This window comes from Carettochelys insculpta, chromosome 12 (genome assembly GCF_033958435.1).
Source record: "Carettochelys insculpta isolate YL-2023 chromosome 12, ASM3395843v1, whole genome shotgun sequence".
Lineage (NCBI taxonomy): Eukaryota > Metazoa > Chordata > Testudines > Carettochelyidae > Carettochelys > Carettochelys insculpta.
The window spans coordinates 9,918,532-9,938,375 of record NC_134148.1 but is presented as its reverse complement, the minus strand read 5'-3'; the positions used below and the strand labels follow the sequence as shown (position 1 = coordinate 9,938,375).

The 19,844-nt window shown below is 50.4% G+C and overlaps 1 protein-coding gene across 9 annotated transcripts in view; it reads right to left on the bottom strand.

Moving 5' to 3' along the window:
* The window catches only part of HERC1 (HECT and RLD domain containing E3 ubiquitin protein ligase family member 1), a 280,539-nt gene extending 265,032 nt beyond the window's left edge, over positions 1-15,507 (bottom strand). For 7 of the 9 annotated variants that reach the window (XM_075007327.1, XM_075007334.1, XM_075007331.1 and 4 more), the window contains exon 1: positions 15,407-15,507. The gene's annotated coding sequence lies outside the window, so the exon portion shown is untranslated. The remainder of the gene's footprint in view (positions 1-15,406) is intronic. The other 2 variants (XM_075007328.1, XM_075007329.1) reach the window with 2 other exon arrangements.
* Between the last annotated feature and the right edge of the window lie 4,337 nt (positions 15,508-19,844).

Here is a 19,844-nt window from a genome sequence, read left to right as displayed (position 1 = left end):
CTCCTCATTACAAAACTAACCATCAACATAAGTCAACAGAACATCATCTCCTTCCAAACATAAGATTCCCTCCCACACCATCTCATGTCAGCTAGATGAGAATTACAAAGCTTACAAACATCTACATGATAAAAAATTGCCTACGTTTAAAGTTTATTTTTATAAAAGTGCAAAAAAAGGCTAAAGTAAAAGCATTAAAAGACATAGTTAAAATACTGGCAACATGGCCTGCACTAGGACTTGGCTGATTTTGCCAGCATTGATGGACCTGAATTGATGTGAACTGGAAAAAACTGCATCAGTAAATTCATACTGAAGAATTCTTCAGTAGTTTATCTGGAACTCAGATTATAGGTTACAGTGTTGGATGTTAGGAAAAAATTCTTATCATGGAACAAGGCTGATAAAGAATTCCATAAGACAAATGTAGAATTTAGTCCTGCGTTTTTGCAACCACTTTTCAGCATGCACATTTGTGCTTTAGTGTTGGTCTTTCTGTCCCTTGATTTTAACTGCCATGACCATTAGTCAGATCCTGAGCAAGATTAGAGGACATTTTATTTAAAACAAGCTGCAGCCAGGGAGCACAACAGCTCTTATTGCAGCTAAGAACAACAGAATTTAACCTGTGACTGAATCATCAGGACATATGTTTTTAGAGCTGGGACCTGAAAGTCAAGCTAGGCTCTAACACATCACAGTTAAAACATTTTTGGCAGTCAGAGTATAGTTAATTCAGCAGATTCACTAACAATCCAGCTCATACGTCCAAAGCTGTAGTGACCCTACAATATTAGTAGAAATAAAAGTTGGCGAAAGCTTGTATATTTCGATTCCTAAACCAAACAGTAACATTGCACGCTCAAATATGAGTTTCTCCAGAGTAAAAAAGAAGTGCAAATTGTAGCCACTTTTCTGACTTTAGCAATATTTCTACATACATTTAATCAGAAAGAATATAAAACATTATCAACTTCCATGTCTCCAAAAGCATATGGATGTATAACATGTCGATGTGATGGAGTCGGAGGAGTGCATGTGTGAGAGTCTGACTGGATGTGTGTGAGACAAGCAGAGCAGCTCTCAGCGGCGAAGGATGACCCTGGGGCCATAACCTAGGCTGGCAGGTAACACCTCTGCCCTGAACAAAGAGGAGGGAGGAGCCAAGCTGGGTTTGATTCTAGGGGCGGCAGTTAGAAGCTGGAGGGGAGAGGAAGCTGGAAGGCAGCCAGCCTGGAGAGGGGGGAAGCTACACCCCAGAGGGGCACCCCTTGGGCTCCTCTCCCCAGGACGGGTTGGAATGCCTGCCTCTGACTGCTGCACTGACTCTTCTGTAAGAAACTGGGCCTCTGTTGCCTAATACACTTCCTGTTCTACCTGCTGAGTGAGAGTCACTCCTGCCTGCAGACGGGGTGCAGGCATGGGGACCCCAAACCCCATCACACTGGTGTCACCAGTGGGATGCACTACACCCATGGATGAGCTCCCAGCGGTGGCTGACTGAGCGCAGGAGAAGGAAGGAGCCTCACAAGAGCCGAAGGTGGAACAGAGCTATTCCTGCAGCTGTTGCTGGCGAGTGGATACCCCGGGAGACAGTGGGGGGATGGATTATACCCGACTCCTGAAGGCAGAGCTAGCGGGGCTGTGCAGAGAGAGGGGCCTGACTGTGGGGAAAGCGACCAAAGCCCAGCTGATTGCCCAGCTGGAAGAGAATGACTGATCCAGGGGGCCAGAACCTGTCCCAGCAGGAAGTGGCCAGTCACTCCCTGGAAGTGTTTCGGATTCTCAGACAGGATCGGGGGCTCAATGCCATCAGACAGACGTGGTGCCCACCAGGTCGTGCTCAGGTAGCAGTAGTCCATCGCGGGCGGAGTCTCCCGCCGCAGAGCTGCAACGGCTGGAGCTCAAGGTGAGATTAAAGGAACTGGAAGCCCAGGAACGGCAGAGGGAACACGAGTGCCAGGAGCAGGAAAGGGAGCATGAACATGAGCGCCAGCTACAAGAGCGACAGCGGGAGCACGAGCGGGCCATGGCAGAGGCGAGATGCCAAGAGGCCCCAGCTGCGGTAAGCGGGGAGAGGGCCAGGAGGCTCGGGGTGGCCAGTCACTTGGGGACGTGCGTACTGGCCCAGTGTCAGGACCCAGGGGACGTGGACGAGTTCCTTACTGCCTTTGAGCGAGCCTGCAAAGTTGCACAAGGATCCCCCAGCCAAATGGCTCCGACACCTCACCCCCTTGCTGGGCCAGAAGGCCGCGGTGGTGCTCAGCCAGCTGGAGGGGCTGCAGCCTGGGGACTATGAATGGATCAAACAGGCCCTGTTGCATAAGTTCGGGCTGACTCCGGAAATGTACAAGAAGAAGTTCCAGGAGGCACAGAAGCCGCCAGAGGAAACCTATGTAGACGCAGCCTCACGTCTGATGCAATACTACCAGAAGTGGGTGTTCGGGATGGGAGTCCAGTCTGTAAAGGACGTGGTTAAGCTGACAGTCCTGGAGCGATTCTATGAGATGTGCTCACCTGATGTGAGGGTGTGGCTCATGGACCAGACGCCTGGGGACCCACACAGTGCAGGGAAGCTGGCAGATGACTTCACAAACAGCCAGGCTATGTTTGAAAGTGAGCCCCAGAAAGAGAGGGAGTCCCGGAGAGACCGATTCCTGGCTGTACGGCAGAGGGGACGACCTCATGGGCGAGCCCAGGAAAGAGGGGCCGACCACCCACCCCCCAGAGGGCCAGCCAGAGCCTGGACAGAGCAGCTGACCAGAGGGATGCAGCAAGACCCGGGCTATCATCGCTGTGGGCAGAAGAGGCATAGATCAGCCCAGTGCCCCAAGTTCCCAGACAGGTTGAGCAGGCCGGGGGGTCATGGAGTCAACTGGGTGGAGTCCCAGAAGCCAGAGGGGCTGGCGGCCAAGGCGGTTGGTGCCGACAGTGTGTCCTCAGATTGGGCCGAGCCTACCCCACAGACCAGCTCCTCAGGGTGACCAAATGCTCAAAGATCAGTTTACAGAGTGGGGGCGGCACTGCCTCTGCAGAGCAAGTGTCTCACACCTCTCGAGGTGGATGGGAGAAAGGTCACAGGGTTCTGGGACACAGGCGCTGATGTGACACTGGCCCGGCCCGGGGTGGTGGCACCATGCCAGATGATGCCCAATTCCCACCCGACTGTAACGGGAATTAACGGGACCCCTTTCAAGGTGCCCATGGCGAGGGTGCACCTGAAATGGGGGGATAAGGAAGGCCCCAAGGAAGTGGGCATGCACAGCCATTTGCCTGTGGATGTACTGATGGGGGGTGATCTGGAGAACTGGCCAGGTGAACGCCCTCATGCCTTGGTCTTCACCCGCAGCCAAAGAAAAAAAGAGGGGTGCTCTCCCCAGGTTCAAGGGTAGATACCCAGCCAAAGCCACAGAAGCCACAGGGGCCAACCTTGAGAGAAAGGGGGCACCCAAAAACCAGGTCTCACAGGCCAGTGGTTCTGGAGCCAGGCCGGGAAGGGGAAGTGGCTTCCGTCCCTGCCCCGGCTGAAGAGTTTCAGGCAGAGCAGCAGAGAGACCCCTCCTTGCAGAAGCTGAGGGAACTGGCCAGCCTCAGCCCAGCTCCACAGCTGGGGGAGGGCTGCAGGGTGAGATTCCTGTGGGAAAAGGGATTCCGGTACCGGGAATGGGTTCCCAGATGCAAAGCAGAGCCATGGAAGGTCCAGAGGCAACTGGTGGTTCCCCAAAAGTACCGGTGCAGGCTGCTGTACCTAGCCCATGATGTTCCGCTTGGAGGACACCAGGGAATCCACCGCATCAGGGGAAGGTTGTTACAGAACATTTTCTGGTCAGGGATCTTTGCGGCTGTCCATCAATATTGCCTGTCCTGCGATCCCTGCCAGAGGGTGGGGAAGACTCGGGACAAGGGGAAAGCCGCCCTGAGGCCACTGCCCATCATAGAGGAGCCTTTCCAGAAAGTGGCGATGGACATAGTGGGACCCTTCAGTAAGGCAATGCATTCTGGGAAGAAATATATCTTGGCGGTGGTAGATTTTGCCACGCAATACCCAGAAGCAGTGGCCCTGACCTCTATTGAAGCTGACACTGTGGCAGATGCACTGCTGTCCATTTTCAGCAGCGTGGGGGTCCCCAAGGAGGTCCTCACAGATCAGGGGTCCAACTTCATGTCGGCCCTGCTGCAAAGCTTGTGGGACAAGTGTGGGGTCCAGCAAACCTGGGCCACAGCCTACCACCCGCAGACCAATGGGCCAGTGGAGAGGTTCAATGGGACTCTGAAGCACATGCTGAGAACCTTCATGAATCAGCACCCCCACGACTGGGACAAGTACTTACCCCACCTAATGTTTGCGTACAGGGAGGTGCCCCAGCAATCCACGGGGTTCTCCCTGTTCGAGCTGCTGTACGGAAGGAGGGTACGGGAACCCATGGACTTGCTCAGAGAAGAGTGGGGGGGACAACCTCTCCTGAAGGGCAGTCAGTGGTACAGCATGTACTGACCTTCCGGGAAAAACTCACCGAGCTCATTGGCCTGGCCAGGGAGAATCTCTCCAGGGCCCAAAGAAACCAAAAGGTCTGGTATGACTGTAACGCCCAGGCCCGAGCCTATGCCACCAGGGACCAAGTGATGGTTCTCGTACCCGTGCGGTGGAACAAGCTGCAAGCTGCCTGGGATGGCCCCTTCAAGGTTGTCAAACAGCTAAATGAGGTGAACTATGTGGTGGAACTGTCCAACCAGGCCCCCAGCCACCGGGTCTATCATGTGAACATGATGAAACCGTACTGGGACAGGGAGACTTGGTGCTGGCCGTGTGCAGGCACTGGGAGGGGCAGGGGGATGATCCCTTGGATGATTCACTCAAAGGGACTGGAGCCAGCTCCTTGCTGGAGTCTATTCCCCTCTCAGACCAGCTGACCCCCGCCCAGCAGATGGAGATCAAGGAGGCGCTACATTCCCACCAACAGCTGTTCTCTGACAGACCCGGACGCACTGACCTGGCTGTCCACCGAATAGAGACAGGCACCCATGCCCCCATCAAGTGTGTGCCGTTCAGAGCCACAGGGAAGACAGCTCAGGACATAGAGCGGGAGGTTGAAGATATGCTGGCTCTAGGGGTGATCCAACCCTCCTCCAGCCCCTGGGCCTCTCCCATGGTGTTAGTCCCTAAAAAAGATGGGTCTGTCTGGTTGTGTGTGAACTATTGCAAACTTAACACCATCACTGTATCGGATGCCTGCCCCAAGCCCAGGCCTGACGACCTCCTAGACAAGCTGGGAGGAGCCCGTTACCTCACCAAGGGGTACTGGCAAGTGCCATTAGACGAAGATGGCCGGTTCAAGTAGGCTTTCATCACCCCCATGGGGCTCTATGAGTTCCTGTTCCTGCCCTTCAGCCTCAAGGGGGCACCTGCTACCTTCCAGCGTCTGGTGGACCAGCTACTGAAAGGGATGGAGAGCTTTGCCCTGGCTTACATGGACGACATTTGCATCTTCAGCCAGATGTGGGAGGACCATGTGTCCCAGGTCAAGCAGGTGCTGGACTGACTTCAGAAGGCTGGGCTGACTATCAAGGCAGGGAAGTGCAAGGTGGGGATGGCTGAGGTGACCTACCTGAGCCACAAGGTGAGTAGCGGCTGCTTAAAGCCAGAGCCAGCTAAAGTGGAGGCTGTCAGAGATTGGCCAACACCCCAGACTAAGAAGCAGGTTCAGACCTTCATTGGGATGGCGGGGTACTACCGGAGGTTTGTGCCCCACTTTAGCTCCATCGCAGCCCTCCTCACAGAGCTGTGTAAGAAGGGCAAGCCTGACAAGGTGGTCTGGACCGAGCAGTGCCAAGAGGCCCTCTGCGTGCTGGAGGTAGCTCTGGTCAGGGCCCCTGTGCTAGCAAATCCAGACTTTGACAAGCCCTTCATGATGTTCACCGATGCCTCAGACATGGGGCTAGGCGCTGTGCTAATGCAGGTGAACGACAAGGGGGAGAAACACCCCGTCGTGTACCTGAGCAAGAAGCTGCTGCTGCCCCAGGAGCAGAACTACGCGGCCATAGAGAAAGAATGTCTGGCCATGGTGTGGGCTCTGGGGAAGCTGCAGCTGTATCTGTTTAGACTGCATTTCACCGTGTACACTGATCACTCACCCCGACCTGGCTGCATCACATGAAAGGGGCCAATGCCAAGCTCCTGCGGTGGAGTCTGCTCCTGCAGGACTACGACATGGAGGTGGTCCACGTCAAGGGGAACACCACCACCACAGCTGATGCCCTGTCACGCAGGGAGAGCCCCGAACTTCCCCGGGTCACTGGTTAAGTGACCCCGCTCAGTTCGGTCTGGAAGGGGGGAGAGATGTGATGAAGTCGGGGGAGTGCATGTGTGAGACTCAGACTGGATGTGTGAGAGACAAGCAGAGCAGCTCTCAGCAGCGAAGGATGACCCAGGGGCTATAACCTAGGCTGGCAGGTAACACCTCTGCCCTGAACAAAGAGGAGGGAGGAGCCGAGCTGGGTTGATTCTGGGGGCGGCAGTTAGAAGCTGGAGGGGAGAGGGAGCTGGAAGGCAGCCAGCCTGGAGAGGGGGGAAGCTACACCCCAGAGGGGCACCCCTTGGGCTCCTCTCCCCAGGACAGGTTGGAATGCCTGCCTCTGACTGCTGCACTGACTCTTCTGTAAGAAACTGGGCCTCTGTTGCCTAATAAACTTCCTGTTCTACCTGCTGAGTGAGAGTCACTCCTGCCTGCGGACGGGGTGCAGTGCATGAGGACCCCTGAACCCCATCACACATGTCCATATTAACACTGCAATAGAAATGCTCTAATAAAACTCCAGATTTCATACCCAGAGCAGACATACCCAGTGTGATGGGGTTCATGGGGTCCCCAAGCTCTGCACCCTGCCTGCAGGCAGGAGTGACTGCCTTCCAACTCTCTCTTCCCCCAGCTTCTAACTGCCGCCACTGATTCAAACCCATCTTGGCTCCTCCCTGCTCTTTGTTCAGGTCAGAGGTGTTACCTGCCAGCTTAGGTTACAGCCCCACAGGGCCATCCTTAGCCGCTGTGAGCAGTTCTGCCTGTCACACACACATCCAGCCCGAGTCTCGCACACACTCCCCCCACTCCATCACACCCAGATACAGAAACCCAGAGCAGTATGATTACTCAGAGCTCCAGTCTGCAACAGGATAAAAACATGTTGCAAGCCTCTGGGTTACATTTAGAGGCGAGAGCAACAGGGGTGATGTTGTGGTCAGGGTCTGCTATAGATCAGGTTAACAAGGTAGATGAGACTTTCTTTAGACAACTAACAGAGGCTTCCAGATCACAGGTCCTAGTTCTCATAGGAACATCAATCTCCCTGATATTTACTGGCAAATCATTACAGCAATAGGCAGACAATCCAGGAAGTTTTTGGAGAACGCTGGGGACAACTTTCTGGTGCAAATGCTGAAGGAACCAACTAGGGGCTCAACCTGCTGCTCACAAGCAGGAAAGAACTGGTAGGGGAAGGAGAGCAGCAAAATATAGACAAGGGCCTTCAGGAAAGCAAACTTTGACCCCCTCAGAGGAACTGATTGGCCGGGTCCCCTGGAATGCCAATATGAGAGGGAAATGAGTCTAGAAGAGTTGGCTGCATTTTAAAAGAAACCTTACTAAAGGCACTGGAACACACCATCCCAATGTGCAGTACACAGAACAAAAATGATAGGTGAACAACCTGGCTTAACAGAGAAAATCTTTTATGAGATTAAACGCAAAAAGGATTCTTACAAGAAATGGAATCTTGGACAGATAACTAGGGAAGAGGATAAATATACTGCTCGAGTCTGCAGGCGTGTAATCAGGAAGGCCAAAGCACAATTGGAGTTGCAGCTAACAAGGGACATGAAAGGGAACAACAAAGGATTCTACAGGCAATAAAATATTGGTCAGGAAAGGTGTAGGACCCTTACTGAACAAGGGAGGTAGCCTAATGACAGACGGGCTGTGTCTACACTAGCCCAAAACTTCAGAATGGCCATGCAAATAGCCATTTCGAAGTTTACTTATGAACCGCTGAAATACATATTCAGCACCTCATTAGAATGTCGGCAGCTGCAGCACTTTGAAACTGACGCGGCTCACCACCATGCGGCTTGTCCAGACGGGCTCCTTTTCGAAAGGACCCCATCTTATTCCTATCTGTTAGGAATAAGGGGATTTTGAAGTTGCTGGGGTCCTTTCGAAAAGGAGCCCCACCTGGGCGAGACGTGTCAATTTCGAAATGCTGCGGCTGCCAGCATTCTAATGAGGCGCTGAATATGTATTGCAGCGCTTCATTAGTAAACTTCGAAATGCCCATTTCAAAGTTTTGGGCTAGTGTAGACATAGCCATGATGTGGGAAAAGCACAGTATGGGAAGGAGATAGGCAGGCCCCAGTGAAGAAAGAACAGGTTAAGATCTATTTAGAAAAGCTGGATGTACCCATGGAGCTGGATTAAATGCATATAAAGATGCTGAAGAAGTTGTCTGTTTTTGCAGAGCTACTGGCCGTTATCTTTGAAAACTTGTGTTAATCAGGATGATCGGAAAAAATCATCTATCCATTTTTAATCAAGGGAAGGAGGAGAATCCAGGTAACTACAGACTGGTCAGCCTCACCTCAGTCCCTAGAAAATCATGGAAAGGATCCTTAAGGAATCCATTTTGAAGCATTTGGAAGAGAGGAAAGTGATCAGGAATAGTCAACTTGGATTCATCAAGGTCAAGTCATACCTGCCCCATCCAATTGCCATCTGTGACAAGGTAACTGGCTCTGTGGATATGGGGAAGGCAGTGGATGTGATATATCTAGACGTTAGCAGTACATCCTTGTCAGCAAGTTAAAGTAGTATGGATGGGATAAATGAACCGTAAGGTGGATAGAAAGCTGGATAGGTCATGTGGTTCAATGGCTGTATGTCTGATTGGCAGCCGGTATCAAGCGGAGTAGCCCAAAGATTGGTTCTTGAGATGTTTTTATTTAACATCTTTATTAATGACCCAGACGAGGGGATGGATTGCACCCTCAACCAATCTGCATGATGCTAGAGGAGAGGTAGATATGCTGGAAGGTAAGGAAATAATCCAGAGAGACAAAAATTGAAGCATTGGGCCAAAAGAAATCTGATCAGGTTCAACAAGGACAAGTGCAGAGTGCTGCACTTAGGATGGAGGAATCCCAAGCACTGCTAACGGCTGGGAACTGACTGGCTAAGCAGTTCTGCAGAAAGGTACTTGGGGATTACAGAGGATGAGAAGCTGGATATGAGCCAACAGTGTGCTCTTGTAGTCAAGAAGGCTAATGGCATACAGGGATGCAATAGTAGAAGCACTGCCAACAGATCAAGGAAGTGATTATTCCCCTTTATTCAGCACTCATGAGGCTGCACACGGAGTACTGCACCCAGTTCTGGGGCCCCGAGTCCAGCAGACAGTGACAACAATGATCAGACAGCTGGAGCACGTTACTTATGAGGAGAGGCTGGAGAATTTGTGATTATTTAACCTACAGAAGAGAAGCATGAGGTGGGATTTGACAGCAGCCTTCAACTACCTAAAGGGTAGTTCCAAAGAGAATGCAGAGATGCTGTTTCTCAGTGGTGACAGATGACAGAACAAGAGCAATGGTCTCAAGTTGCAGTAGAGGTATTCTAGGTTGGATATTAGAAAAAACTATTTCACCAGAAGAGCAGTAAAGTTCTGGAATGGGTTACCAAGGAAAGTGGCAGAATCTCCTTCACTAAAGGTCTTTACATCAGAGCTTGGCAAACACTGGCTAGAGTGATTTAGTTGGGATTGAGCCTGTTTTCAGCAGGGGGTTGGACTTCTATGATTTATTAACCGAGAAACAAGATTTGATTCTTTTTAGGTGGATCTGAATTTCAGCAATGCAGACACCCCGCATTATCCCCACTACCTTGTACTTTTGGCTTACCTTGCTGATATTTGACAAACAATTCTTTAAAAGGACTTACTGTGAGAAACAAAACACTGTTTTTTACCTGAACAACAAAATACTGGCATCTTAGAGCAGTGGTTCCCAAACTTTTTGACATCATGCCCCCCTTTTGATTTTTGAGAAGCCCTCACCCCCACACCTCTTCTTTACCATCATGCAACCCTGGCTTTTACAAAAAATTCAATTCATAATTTAAAACAAACACAAAAACTTGACATAAAAATGTTATTTAAAATTAAAAACAAGCACAAATAGTTTTTCTTGGTCCCTTGTAGGCCACCAGAGCTGACTGCAACAACTGCCTGCCCGCCTGAGACCTGCACTGCCAGAGCCACCCACCTGCTCAAGCCCTGCCCTGCTGGGACCAGCTGCCCACCCACTAGCCACCTACCCAAGCTGCCCAAGCCACCCACCCAACTCCCAACCTGCCAAGACCAGCTGCCCACCTGCCATCCCGAGCCCCACGCTGCTGGGGCCAGCCACCTGCCTGCCAGCCCAAGCCATCTGAGCCCTGTGCTGCTGGGGCCAGCCTCCCACCCGCCTACCTGAGCCGCCCAAGCCCTGGGCTGCCAGGGGCAGTCACCAGAAACCTGAGAACCCAGGGACAGCTGCCCAAGCCCCACGAGCCCCACAAGCTGGCTGGCTGCTTGAGCTTCATGAGCTGCCTACCCGAGCCCCTCCCATCGCACAAAGGCAGGCAGCTCCAGCACCCTGCTTTTACCCCACCACCCCTCACCTGAACCAGGCACCTTCAGCCTCTCATCTAATTCCATCCTCCTCCTCTCCAACCAACCCACACTCACTCATCTTTGCAGAAGGCAGCTAGCTCCATGTGGGTCTTCACTGGCTGCCTGATTTTTATAGAGGCTGCGCCAGGTCACCCATGCAAAATGGCAGAGGCTGAGAGCTGGAAGCAAAGGCCTTCTCATTCTTCAGATGGGAGAATGATGCAGGGGCTACGTCAGCTCATGCCCCCCCTGGAATTTTGGCATGCTCCCCTAGGGGAGCACACCCCCATTTGGGAAACCATGATACCCAGCTTTATCAAAAATTGTGCAATCAAAACTCATAACTTGGTTCATCATATTTGTGGGATATCAGAATCTCTGCACTGTCTGCAATAAATACTAAGGACTGTTTGAGACAAAGTGGAAGACAACCTCAGCACATCTGTTTCAGAACTATCCCTGCAAATTGGTGAACTGTCTATGGAAAAATAAGCACATCTTTCACATTAATTGGTAAGTATCCACACATTTGAAACTTTCAAGAATTGATAATTTAATTAATGTTGCGTTAAGGTCGCTGTTGGTTTATAAGTGGGCTATCAAGCATACTGTTCCACATCTATTTTTGCCTAGGTAGAGGTGAATAATTAAAAGTGAGGAAGGGCTCAGTTCAAAAAGTTGGTAAAGTGCTGACCTAGAGGCTGATATGAGTCATGAGACCACCATATACAGCCATGGTAGGCAACATGCATCCCATTAGGGAAGAGGCCTGGTGAGGGTTTGAGGGAAGAGATGAAGTGGAGGAAGGGCATGGAGCAGGGGGGAAGGTCAAGCAACCCTTAGCAAAAGGAGGAGTGACATGCATTTAAACCAAGGGCATGTGTGAAGTGCATGCTGACTATGTACAACACTGTGAGAGTTGCATGCTCCCTCTGTTTCTTTAGGTTACTTTTGTCAGCAATTTAGTTTGACCCAAATAATGGATTGCTCTATGTTGAAAAGGCATAACAAAGATGGAGAATCAACTGAAATATATTTAATCTTATTCTTCAGGTCACATTCAAAATTCCCTCTAATTTTTTTCTATCCAACTGCACATAATTTATTCTGCAACACATGCGCAGTTGTGCCCCACCAATAAAAACACATGCTGTTAGCAGCTTTGGGACTCTGCCAATCAGCTAGGTGGCACGTGAATCTCTCCTGGAAGGCCGCCCAAGCACTTAGCTTATGGGGAACACTGATCATAGTCAGTTCCTATACTCAATATCAATCTCTTAGTCCACTGAGATGAAGGAGGGCATCTCACATGGCCCATTCACAAGCCTTGGTTGCCCATCACTGAGATTCAGTCTAGGAATAGCACCCTAACAGGTCTTCACCTGCTATCAGTTTCTAAGTATCTGATTTCTCTCTCAGGCATTACCTTTGGCATTTTCCTTATCGTTACCTAATAGTTTTATTTCTCTATCAGGAGACTGGTAAAATGTGGAATGAACTGATTCATAAATGTTAGAATAGATTAGTGCAGTGGAAATATTATGGGAGAGAAGAAAGATGTAAAGAGGAGATAAAATTGATAATGTTATAATTGAATGTGATAAAAGTTGTTTTATTTGTATGGAAAACAGTTATAGCTGTGCTGATTATATTACAGAGACAAAATAGGTGAGGACTATCTTTTACTGGACCAACTTCTGTTTGTAAGGAGGACTAGTTTTCAAGGATTTTTCACAGTGGCTAGTTGGTTTAGTCCATAGACCAGCACGTGTCTCGTGAATTGCTGACACCCCGTTTTAAGATATTCCTTTTACTTACCAACACAAGATTTTGTCTACCGTTATCACCACCTAAATTTACCAGGTTCCCTGAAGTTCTGTTAGTCTTGCCTAACTTAAATAATTTGATGTCTTCAAGTTTACTCCTGACAATCATTAAGCCACCACGACAAAGAATACCACTCCAGCCCACCATTTCTTGTTTTCACCAGCTCATAACCAGGGCTTGAAAAACCCATCTATATAATAGAAAACTGACTGGACAAAGTGACTTCAAAGCAATCTGTTGTTTTTGGAGAAAGCTAAAAGTAGTGGAGTTATGCAAAGAACAGAAATTCAGAAAGGAGTAGCAGAAATCCAAAGGTAGCAGCATGATGAAAAGGAGAAAGGTTGAGTAACAGAAGAAATATACCATACATACACACAAGTCTGAGGGGAGGAAAACAAAGGTTCCCTAGCAACTAAAAGGGCTAAAAATTTATCAGACAAATATGAACCATAAGCCAACATAAAAGATTAACAGACACAGATAAACACAATTTGTTGGGGAAGAGTCAACATGGTTTCTGTAATGGGAAATCATGCCTCACCAATCCACTAGAATTCTTTGAGGGATGTCAGCAAACATGCGGACATGGAGGATCCAGTGTATTTAATGCACTTAGATGTCCAGAAAACTATTGGCAAGGTCCCTCACCAAAGGCTAAACTAAATAAACTATCATGAGATAAGAGGAAAGATCCTCTCATGGATTTGTAACTGGTTAAATGATAAGAAACAAAGGTTAATAATAAATTGTCAGTTTTCTGAATGTAGAGAGAGAGATAACTCATGGTGTCCCCCCGGGGGTTGTACTGGGACCAGTCCTATTCAGCATATTAATAAATGATCTGGAGAAAGGTGTAATCAGAGAGATGGCAAAATCTGGATATGATACAAAACTGTTCAAGATAGTTAAGTACAAAGCAGACTGCAAAGAGCTTGAAAAAGGATGTCACAAAACTGGGCAACAAAATGTCAAATGAAATTCAATGATGGTATACGGAAACTAATGAGTATTGAAAAAAAAACCCAGCTACACATATAAAATGATGGTGTCTAAGTTAGCTGTTACCACTCAAGAAAGACCTTGGACTCACTGTGGACAGAAAACATCCCCAAAATTTGCAACAGCAAACAAAAATGCAAACTATGTTAGGAATTCTTAGGAATGGGATACATAATAAAACAGAAGTCCTGTGGCACATTATAGATTAACATCTGACGAAGCGGGTCTTTACCCACAAAAGATTATGCTCCAAAATATCTGTTAGTCTATAAGGTGACACAGGACTACTTCCTGTTCTCGAAGATACAGACTAACACAGCTACCTTTCTGATAATAAAATACAAAATATCTTATTGCCTCTTAATAAATCTATGATATGCCTGCATTTTGAATGCAATGTACTGATGTGATCATCTCATCTCAAAAAAGATGTATTTGAAATACAAAAGGTTCAGAGAAGTGCAACAAAAAATATTTGAGTATGGAACAGCTACCATATGAAGCAAGATTAACAAAACTGGGACTTTGCAGCTTGGAAAAGAAACAAGTAATAAGGGATATGACAGAGAGCTATAAAATAATGACTGATGTGGAGAAAATAAGGAAAAGTTATTTACATTCCTTCCTTAACTCAAGAACTAGGGATCGCCAAATAAAATTAGTAGACAACGCATGCAAAACAAAAAGAAATACTGCTGCACATAACGTACAGTCAACCTGTGAAATGCCCTGCCAGAGGACACTGTGAAGGCCAAGGCTATAACAAGGTTCAAAAGAAAACTAGATACATTCCTGGAGGAAAGGTCCATCAATAGCTATTAGATGAAATGGGCAGGAATAGCATCCTTATCAACTGTATCAGGGCTGGAAATGTGTGAAAGGTGATGGATCACTTGACATTTACCTGTTCTGTTCACTCCCTATGGGGCACCCGGCATTGGCCACTGGGTGGACCTTTCGTCTGATGCAGTATGGCCATTTTTACGTTCTTAAGATTATGTCCATAAGTAGGGTCCCAGGACAAAACCATAGTAGGATCTGTACTAAACTTGTTCTGCCCAGCAGCTGGGACAATAGGACTTTTTAATCAACACCCTATTTCCCCCTAGTGGGATGCAAAATGAGAACATAAATATGCCTAAAAAAACCCCAAAAGCAACCTCATTAGAGAATATAAAACAGCTGCATCCAAGCTTACGTGAGCCATTAGGGCACCATTCCACTCAAGTGGCAACAAACACTGGAAATTAAAGTACCTGGATACTTTCTCCCTACTGCATTTGGGAGCCAGCCAACAAGCCACAGGATACTACGCAACTCAGACACCAAGTCCGGGGCTATGTACAACACCTAAGGGCATACATGCCACCGATAAAAGTCCACGTGATTAATTTCTGCCTGCATTTGATAAATTCTGTGTTCTGGGCTGCTCTGGCTGTTGTTAATACACAGCAGTGACAGGCAATGGACGTGCCACAATTAGGTCAGCAGTGCAGGCGTCGAGGTGTTGAGGATTTTCTCCCAAAACACAACAAAAAGGTTCCCAACGTGTATTACTCCCTAAAAGAAGAAATTCGACGAGACTCCAGATGTTGAAGGGAAAGGGGCGAGAAGGTGGCACCTCACTGCACTCCGGGGCGGGAGAGTAGTAGCCCTCGGCCGCCCACCAGCTCTCCAGGGCGGAAGGGTGGCAGCCCCGGGCCCCACCCAAGAGGAGGCGGCAGCTAGTGTGGGGACTGAAGACTGACGCGGGCGGCGCTGAGGAGCCCCGGCACTCCCAGCCGTGCTCGCCTGGTTCGGGCCTCCCTACCCGCCCGCTGCCAGCTAGGCACGCTTGAAGCCCGGCTGGACACGCGGCGCTCCCGCGGGAACGGCGGGGATCAGTTACCAGGTTCCAGGGCTCGTAGGTCCCGGCCTGAGGCCGCGTCCTCTCCGCAGCGGCTTGTCAAAGGGAAAACACGACGCGGGCGGGAGGCGGTGAGATATCGCGGGGCTATCGCCCAAATCTCGCGAGATCGAGTAGCGGTTTCCCCGGCCGGAGGCTGGTGGGCGGAGCAGGTCTTGCAGTTCTGCCCTTCCTGCGTCTGGGCAGAGCGTCGTGCCCGCGTGCCCGTCGACCAGCCCACGAGCTCCTGAGCTGCGGCTGTGCCCACGGCCGCGCACCCGCGAGCCACTTGCGTCCAGACTGCGCCTGCCTCTCCTGGCCGTGGCTTGCGGCACACCCTCTCCTTGTGCACCTGCCCCCGGCTGTGTCCCCTCCTATCACCCCGCGTGTGCAGCTGTCCCCGCCGCCGTGTTCCCTCCTATCCCCCTGCTTGTGCACCTGCCCCCGGGCGTGTCCCCTCCTATGCCCCCGTGTGTGCACCTGCCCCCGGCCGTGTCCTCTGCTATTCCCCGCGTGTGCAACTGCCACTGGCCGTGTCCTCTCCTATCTCCCCGCGTGTGCATGTGCCACCGACCGTGTCCTGTCCTATCCCCCTGCGTGTGCAACTGTCCCCCCTGCCATGTCCTCTCCTATCCCCCCGCGTGTGTAACTGCCCCCTGCCAATGTCCCCTCCTGTCCCCCTGCGTGTGCAACTGCCCCCGGCCATGTCCCCTCCTATCCCTTGTGTGCAACTGTCCCCCCCGGCCATGTCCTCTTCTACCCCCCACGTGTGCAACTGCCCCCCCAGCCATGTGCCCTCCTATGCCCCCGCATGTGCAACTGTCCCTTCTGGCCATGTCCTCTCCTATCCCCCCGCATGTGCGACTGCCCCCAGCCGTGTCCTCTCCTATCCCCCCGCATGTGCAACTGCCCCCGGCTCTGTCCTCTCCTATCCCCCTGCTTGTGCACCTGCTCCTGGGCATGTCCCCTCCTATCCCCCCATGTGTGCACCTGCCCCCGGCTGTGTCCTCTCCTATTTCCCTGCTTGTGCACCTGCCCCCGGCTGTGTCCTCTCCTATTCCCCACGTGTGCAACTGCCCCTGGCCGTGTCCGCTCTTATCCCCCCACATGTGCAACTTCTCCCGGCCGTGTCCCCTCCTATCCCCCTGCATGTGCAACTGTCCCCGGCCATCTCCTCTCATAACCCCCCGCGTGTGCAACTGCCCCCGGCCGTGTCCCCTCCTATCCCCCCACGTATGCAACTGCCCCCGGCCATGTTCTCTGCTATCCCCCTGCATGTGCAACTGCCCCCGGCCATGTCCTCTCCTATCCCCCCACGTGTGCACATGCCCCCAGCCGTGTCTGTCCTATCCCCCCGCGTATGCAACTGCTCCCGGCCATGTCCTCTGCTATCCCCCTGCATGTGCAACTGTCCCTGGCTGTGTCCTCTCTTATCCCCCCACGTGTGCAACTGCCCCCAGCCGTGTCCTCTCCTATCCCCCTGCATGTGCAACTGCCCCCGGCCCTGTCCTCTCCTATCCCCCCGTGTGTGCAACTGCCCCCGGCCCTGTCCTCTCCTATCCCCCCGTGTGTGCAACTGCCCCTGGCCCTGTCCTCTCCTATTCCCCCGCATGTGCAACTGCCCCCCCAGCCCTGTCCTCTCCTATCCCCCCATGTGTGCAACTGCCCCCCGCCCGTGGCCTCTCCTATCCCCCCGCATATGCAACTGTCCCCGGCCATGTCCTCTCCTATCCCCCTGCGTGTGCAACTGTCCCCCCCGGCCATGTCCCCTCCTATCCCCCTGCGTGTGCAACTGTCCCCCCCGGCCGTGTGCCCTCCTATGCCCCCGCATGTGTAACTGTCCCCGGCTGTGTCCTCTCCTATCCCCCTGTGTGTGCAACTGCCCCCTGCCCATGTGCTCTGCTATCCCCCTGCATGTGCAACTGCCCCCAGCCATGTCCTCTCCTATCCCCCCACGTGTGCAACTGCCCCCGGCCATGTCCTCCGCCACTCCCACACAGCATGTGTGCCTGCCCCCTCAGCCATGTACTCTTCAACCCACCCCCCAGTGTGTGCACCTGCTCTCACAAGCCATGTTCTCTGCCATTCCCCCCAGTATGTGCGCCTGCCCCCCATATGTCATCAGCCACTTCCCCTGAGCCATGTCCTTTGCCACTTCCTCAGCGTGTGCCCCGGTCCCCTGAGCCATACTCTGCAACTCCCTCCCCACATGTGCACCTGCTCCTTGAGCCATGTCCTCTGCCACTCTCCCCAGCCCGTATACCTGCTCCTCTGCCACACACTCATCTGTGTGTGCACCTGCCCTTCCCCCTCCCCACATGGATATGTCCTGTGCCGCTCCCCTCCCCTCCAACATATGCACTTTCCCCTGCTGGCCATGTCCTGTGCCATTCCCGTCCAGCGTGTGCCCCCACAAGCTACATCCTCAGCCACTTCCCCGAGCCATGTTCTCTGCCAATCCCCCCGCCCCCACGCCAGCATATGCACCTGCCACCGTCTGGCCAAGTCCTCTGTTAATCCCTTGTCAGAATGTGTGCCTGACCCCCTCTCCAGACCGTGTCCTCAGCTACTCCCCCCAACATGTGTGCCTGCCCCCCGAGCCATGTCAGTGTGTGCATGATCAAAATGCAGCACTTTCAAAGTCCCGTGGCCAGCATGAGCATAGAGTCCCTGTCAATTTCAATATCTGCAGAAATACAAGTCAATCTCAAGACAGAAGCCTCAGAATCATAGAATCATAGGGCTGGAAGGGACCTCAGGAGGTCATTTAGTCCAGCCTCAGGCTTCAAGCAGGATGAACCCCCACTAAGTCATCCCAGCCAGGACCTTGTGAAGCTGGGGCTTAAAAACCTCAAGAATCCACCACCTCTCTAGGTAATGCATTCCAATGCTTCACCTGGCGAAGTAGTTTTTCCTAATATCCAACGTACATGTTTCCCTCTTTTAACTTCAGACCATTACTCCTTGTTTTGCCATCTGACACCACTGAGAACAGTTTCTCACCCTCCTCTTTAGAGCTCCCTTTCAGGAAGTTGAAGGCTGCTATTAAATCACCCCTAAGTCTTCTCTTCTGTAAACTAAACAAGCCCAAATCCCTCAGCCTCTCCTCATAGGTCTTGTGCTCCAGCCCCTTAATCACTTTTGTTGCCCTCTGCTGAACCTGCTCCAGCAAAGCCACATCCATTTTATACGGGGGAGGGGGGAGAAAACTGGACACAGTATTCCAGATGTGGCCTCATCAGTGCTGAATAGAGGGGAACAATCACTCCTCTAGATCTGATCGAAATGTTCCTCCTAATGCAGAAGACAAGCAACGTACGAAGGGGAGGAAGGGAAGAAAGCAAGTGTGCACAAACTAGTACTGAAGGATACTATTTGAAAAGAAGCAACTGAAAATATATGACTGGTCAATTACAAATGCTTCTTTCGTGGGGTCAGCATATATATTTTAAAAAGACGTATAAAATATGTAATCTGGGATTTTCAGAGGAGCCTAACTCACTCCAGTTCCTTTAAAAATCCCATCCATATAATTTATAAGAATTCTTGCTGTTCACATTTATCCTTAACTATACACACATCTTGCACTCGCGTCAGACAATTTTACAGAGGTTGCAGACATTCTGCAAAAGATGATATAGTTATGAAAGAAATAACAAAAGAACTTTATACCACATAGGTTGCAATGCAGATAAGCACAATTTAATTTGTAATGCTCATAAGATGCAAGACCTGATAGCAAACGGTGTATTAAAAATAAAAATTATGAAAGATAAAGAAATGGCCTTCCTGCAAAGCATGGCTAGAACATTGAAACAGAAGCACACAGAATTTATAAGTAAATTATCTAAGCGTTATTACCATAATTTATACTTATATTCTTATATCAGCACTAAAATACTACATTTTGGATACAGGAGCCACGTGTGCATTCTATGCTGCATGGTCAGTTTTAGTAAATACTCAAAGCCAAGTAATGGGAGGCCACGTGCAAAGGATTCAGAGGGTGAGATCAGAAGTGAAGAGTTTAGAAACTGAACAAAGGAACAAGGAGGAATGTGGACATTTTTAAACATGAACTGGTATTAGCTGTCTGAATTTTGGTCCAAGAAAATTCAAGTTTAGTGGAGAATGAGGAAAGCAATCAGGCATTTCCCACAGTAGTCCTAGTTTTCATTTTCCCAGCCAGAAGTGGAATAACATTGTGGGTTATTTTGATCTACTGTGCCTGTATTAATCTGGAGACTGTGCTCTTTCTTCCAGTGGTAAGATGCAATGTGAGTTTGGACTAATTAGCTGACCTTTTTGGAACTTCATCTATTCACCAGCGAAATGGTATTATGCTTCTAGCCTCACAAGCATGTTTTAAGATTTAATATATGTAAATAACTATATATTAAGAAGCTAGTCACATTAAAATCTTAATGTATAAATTATTCTA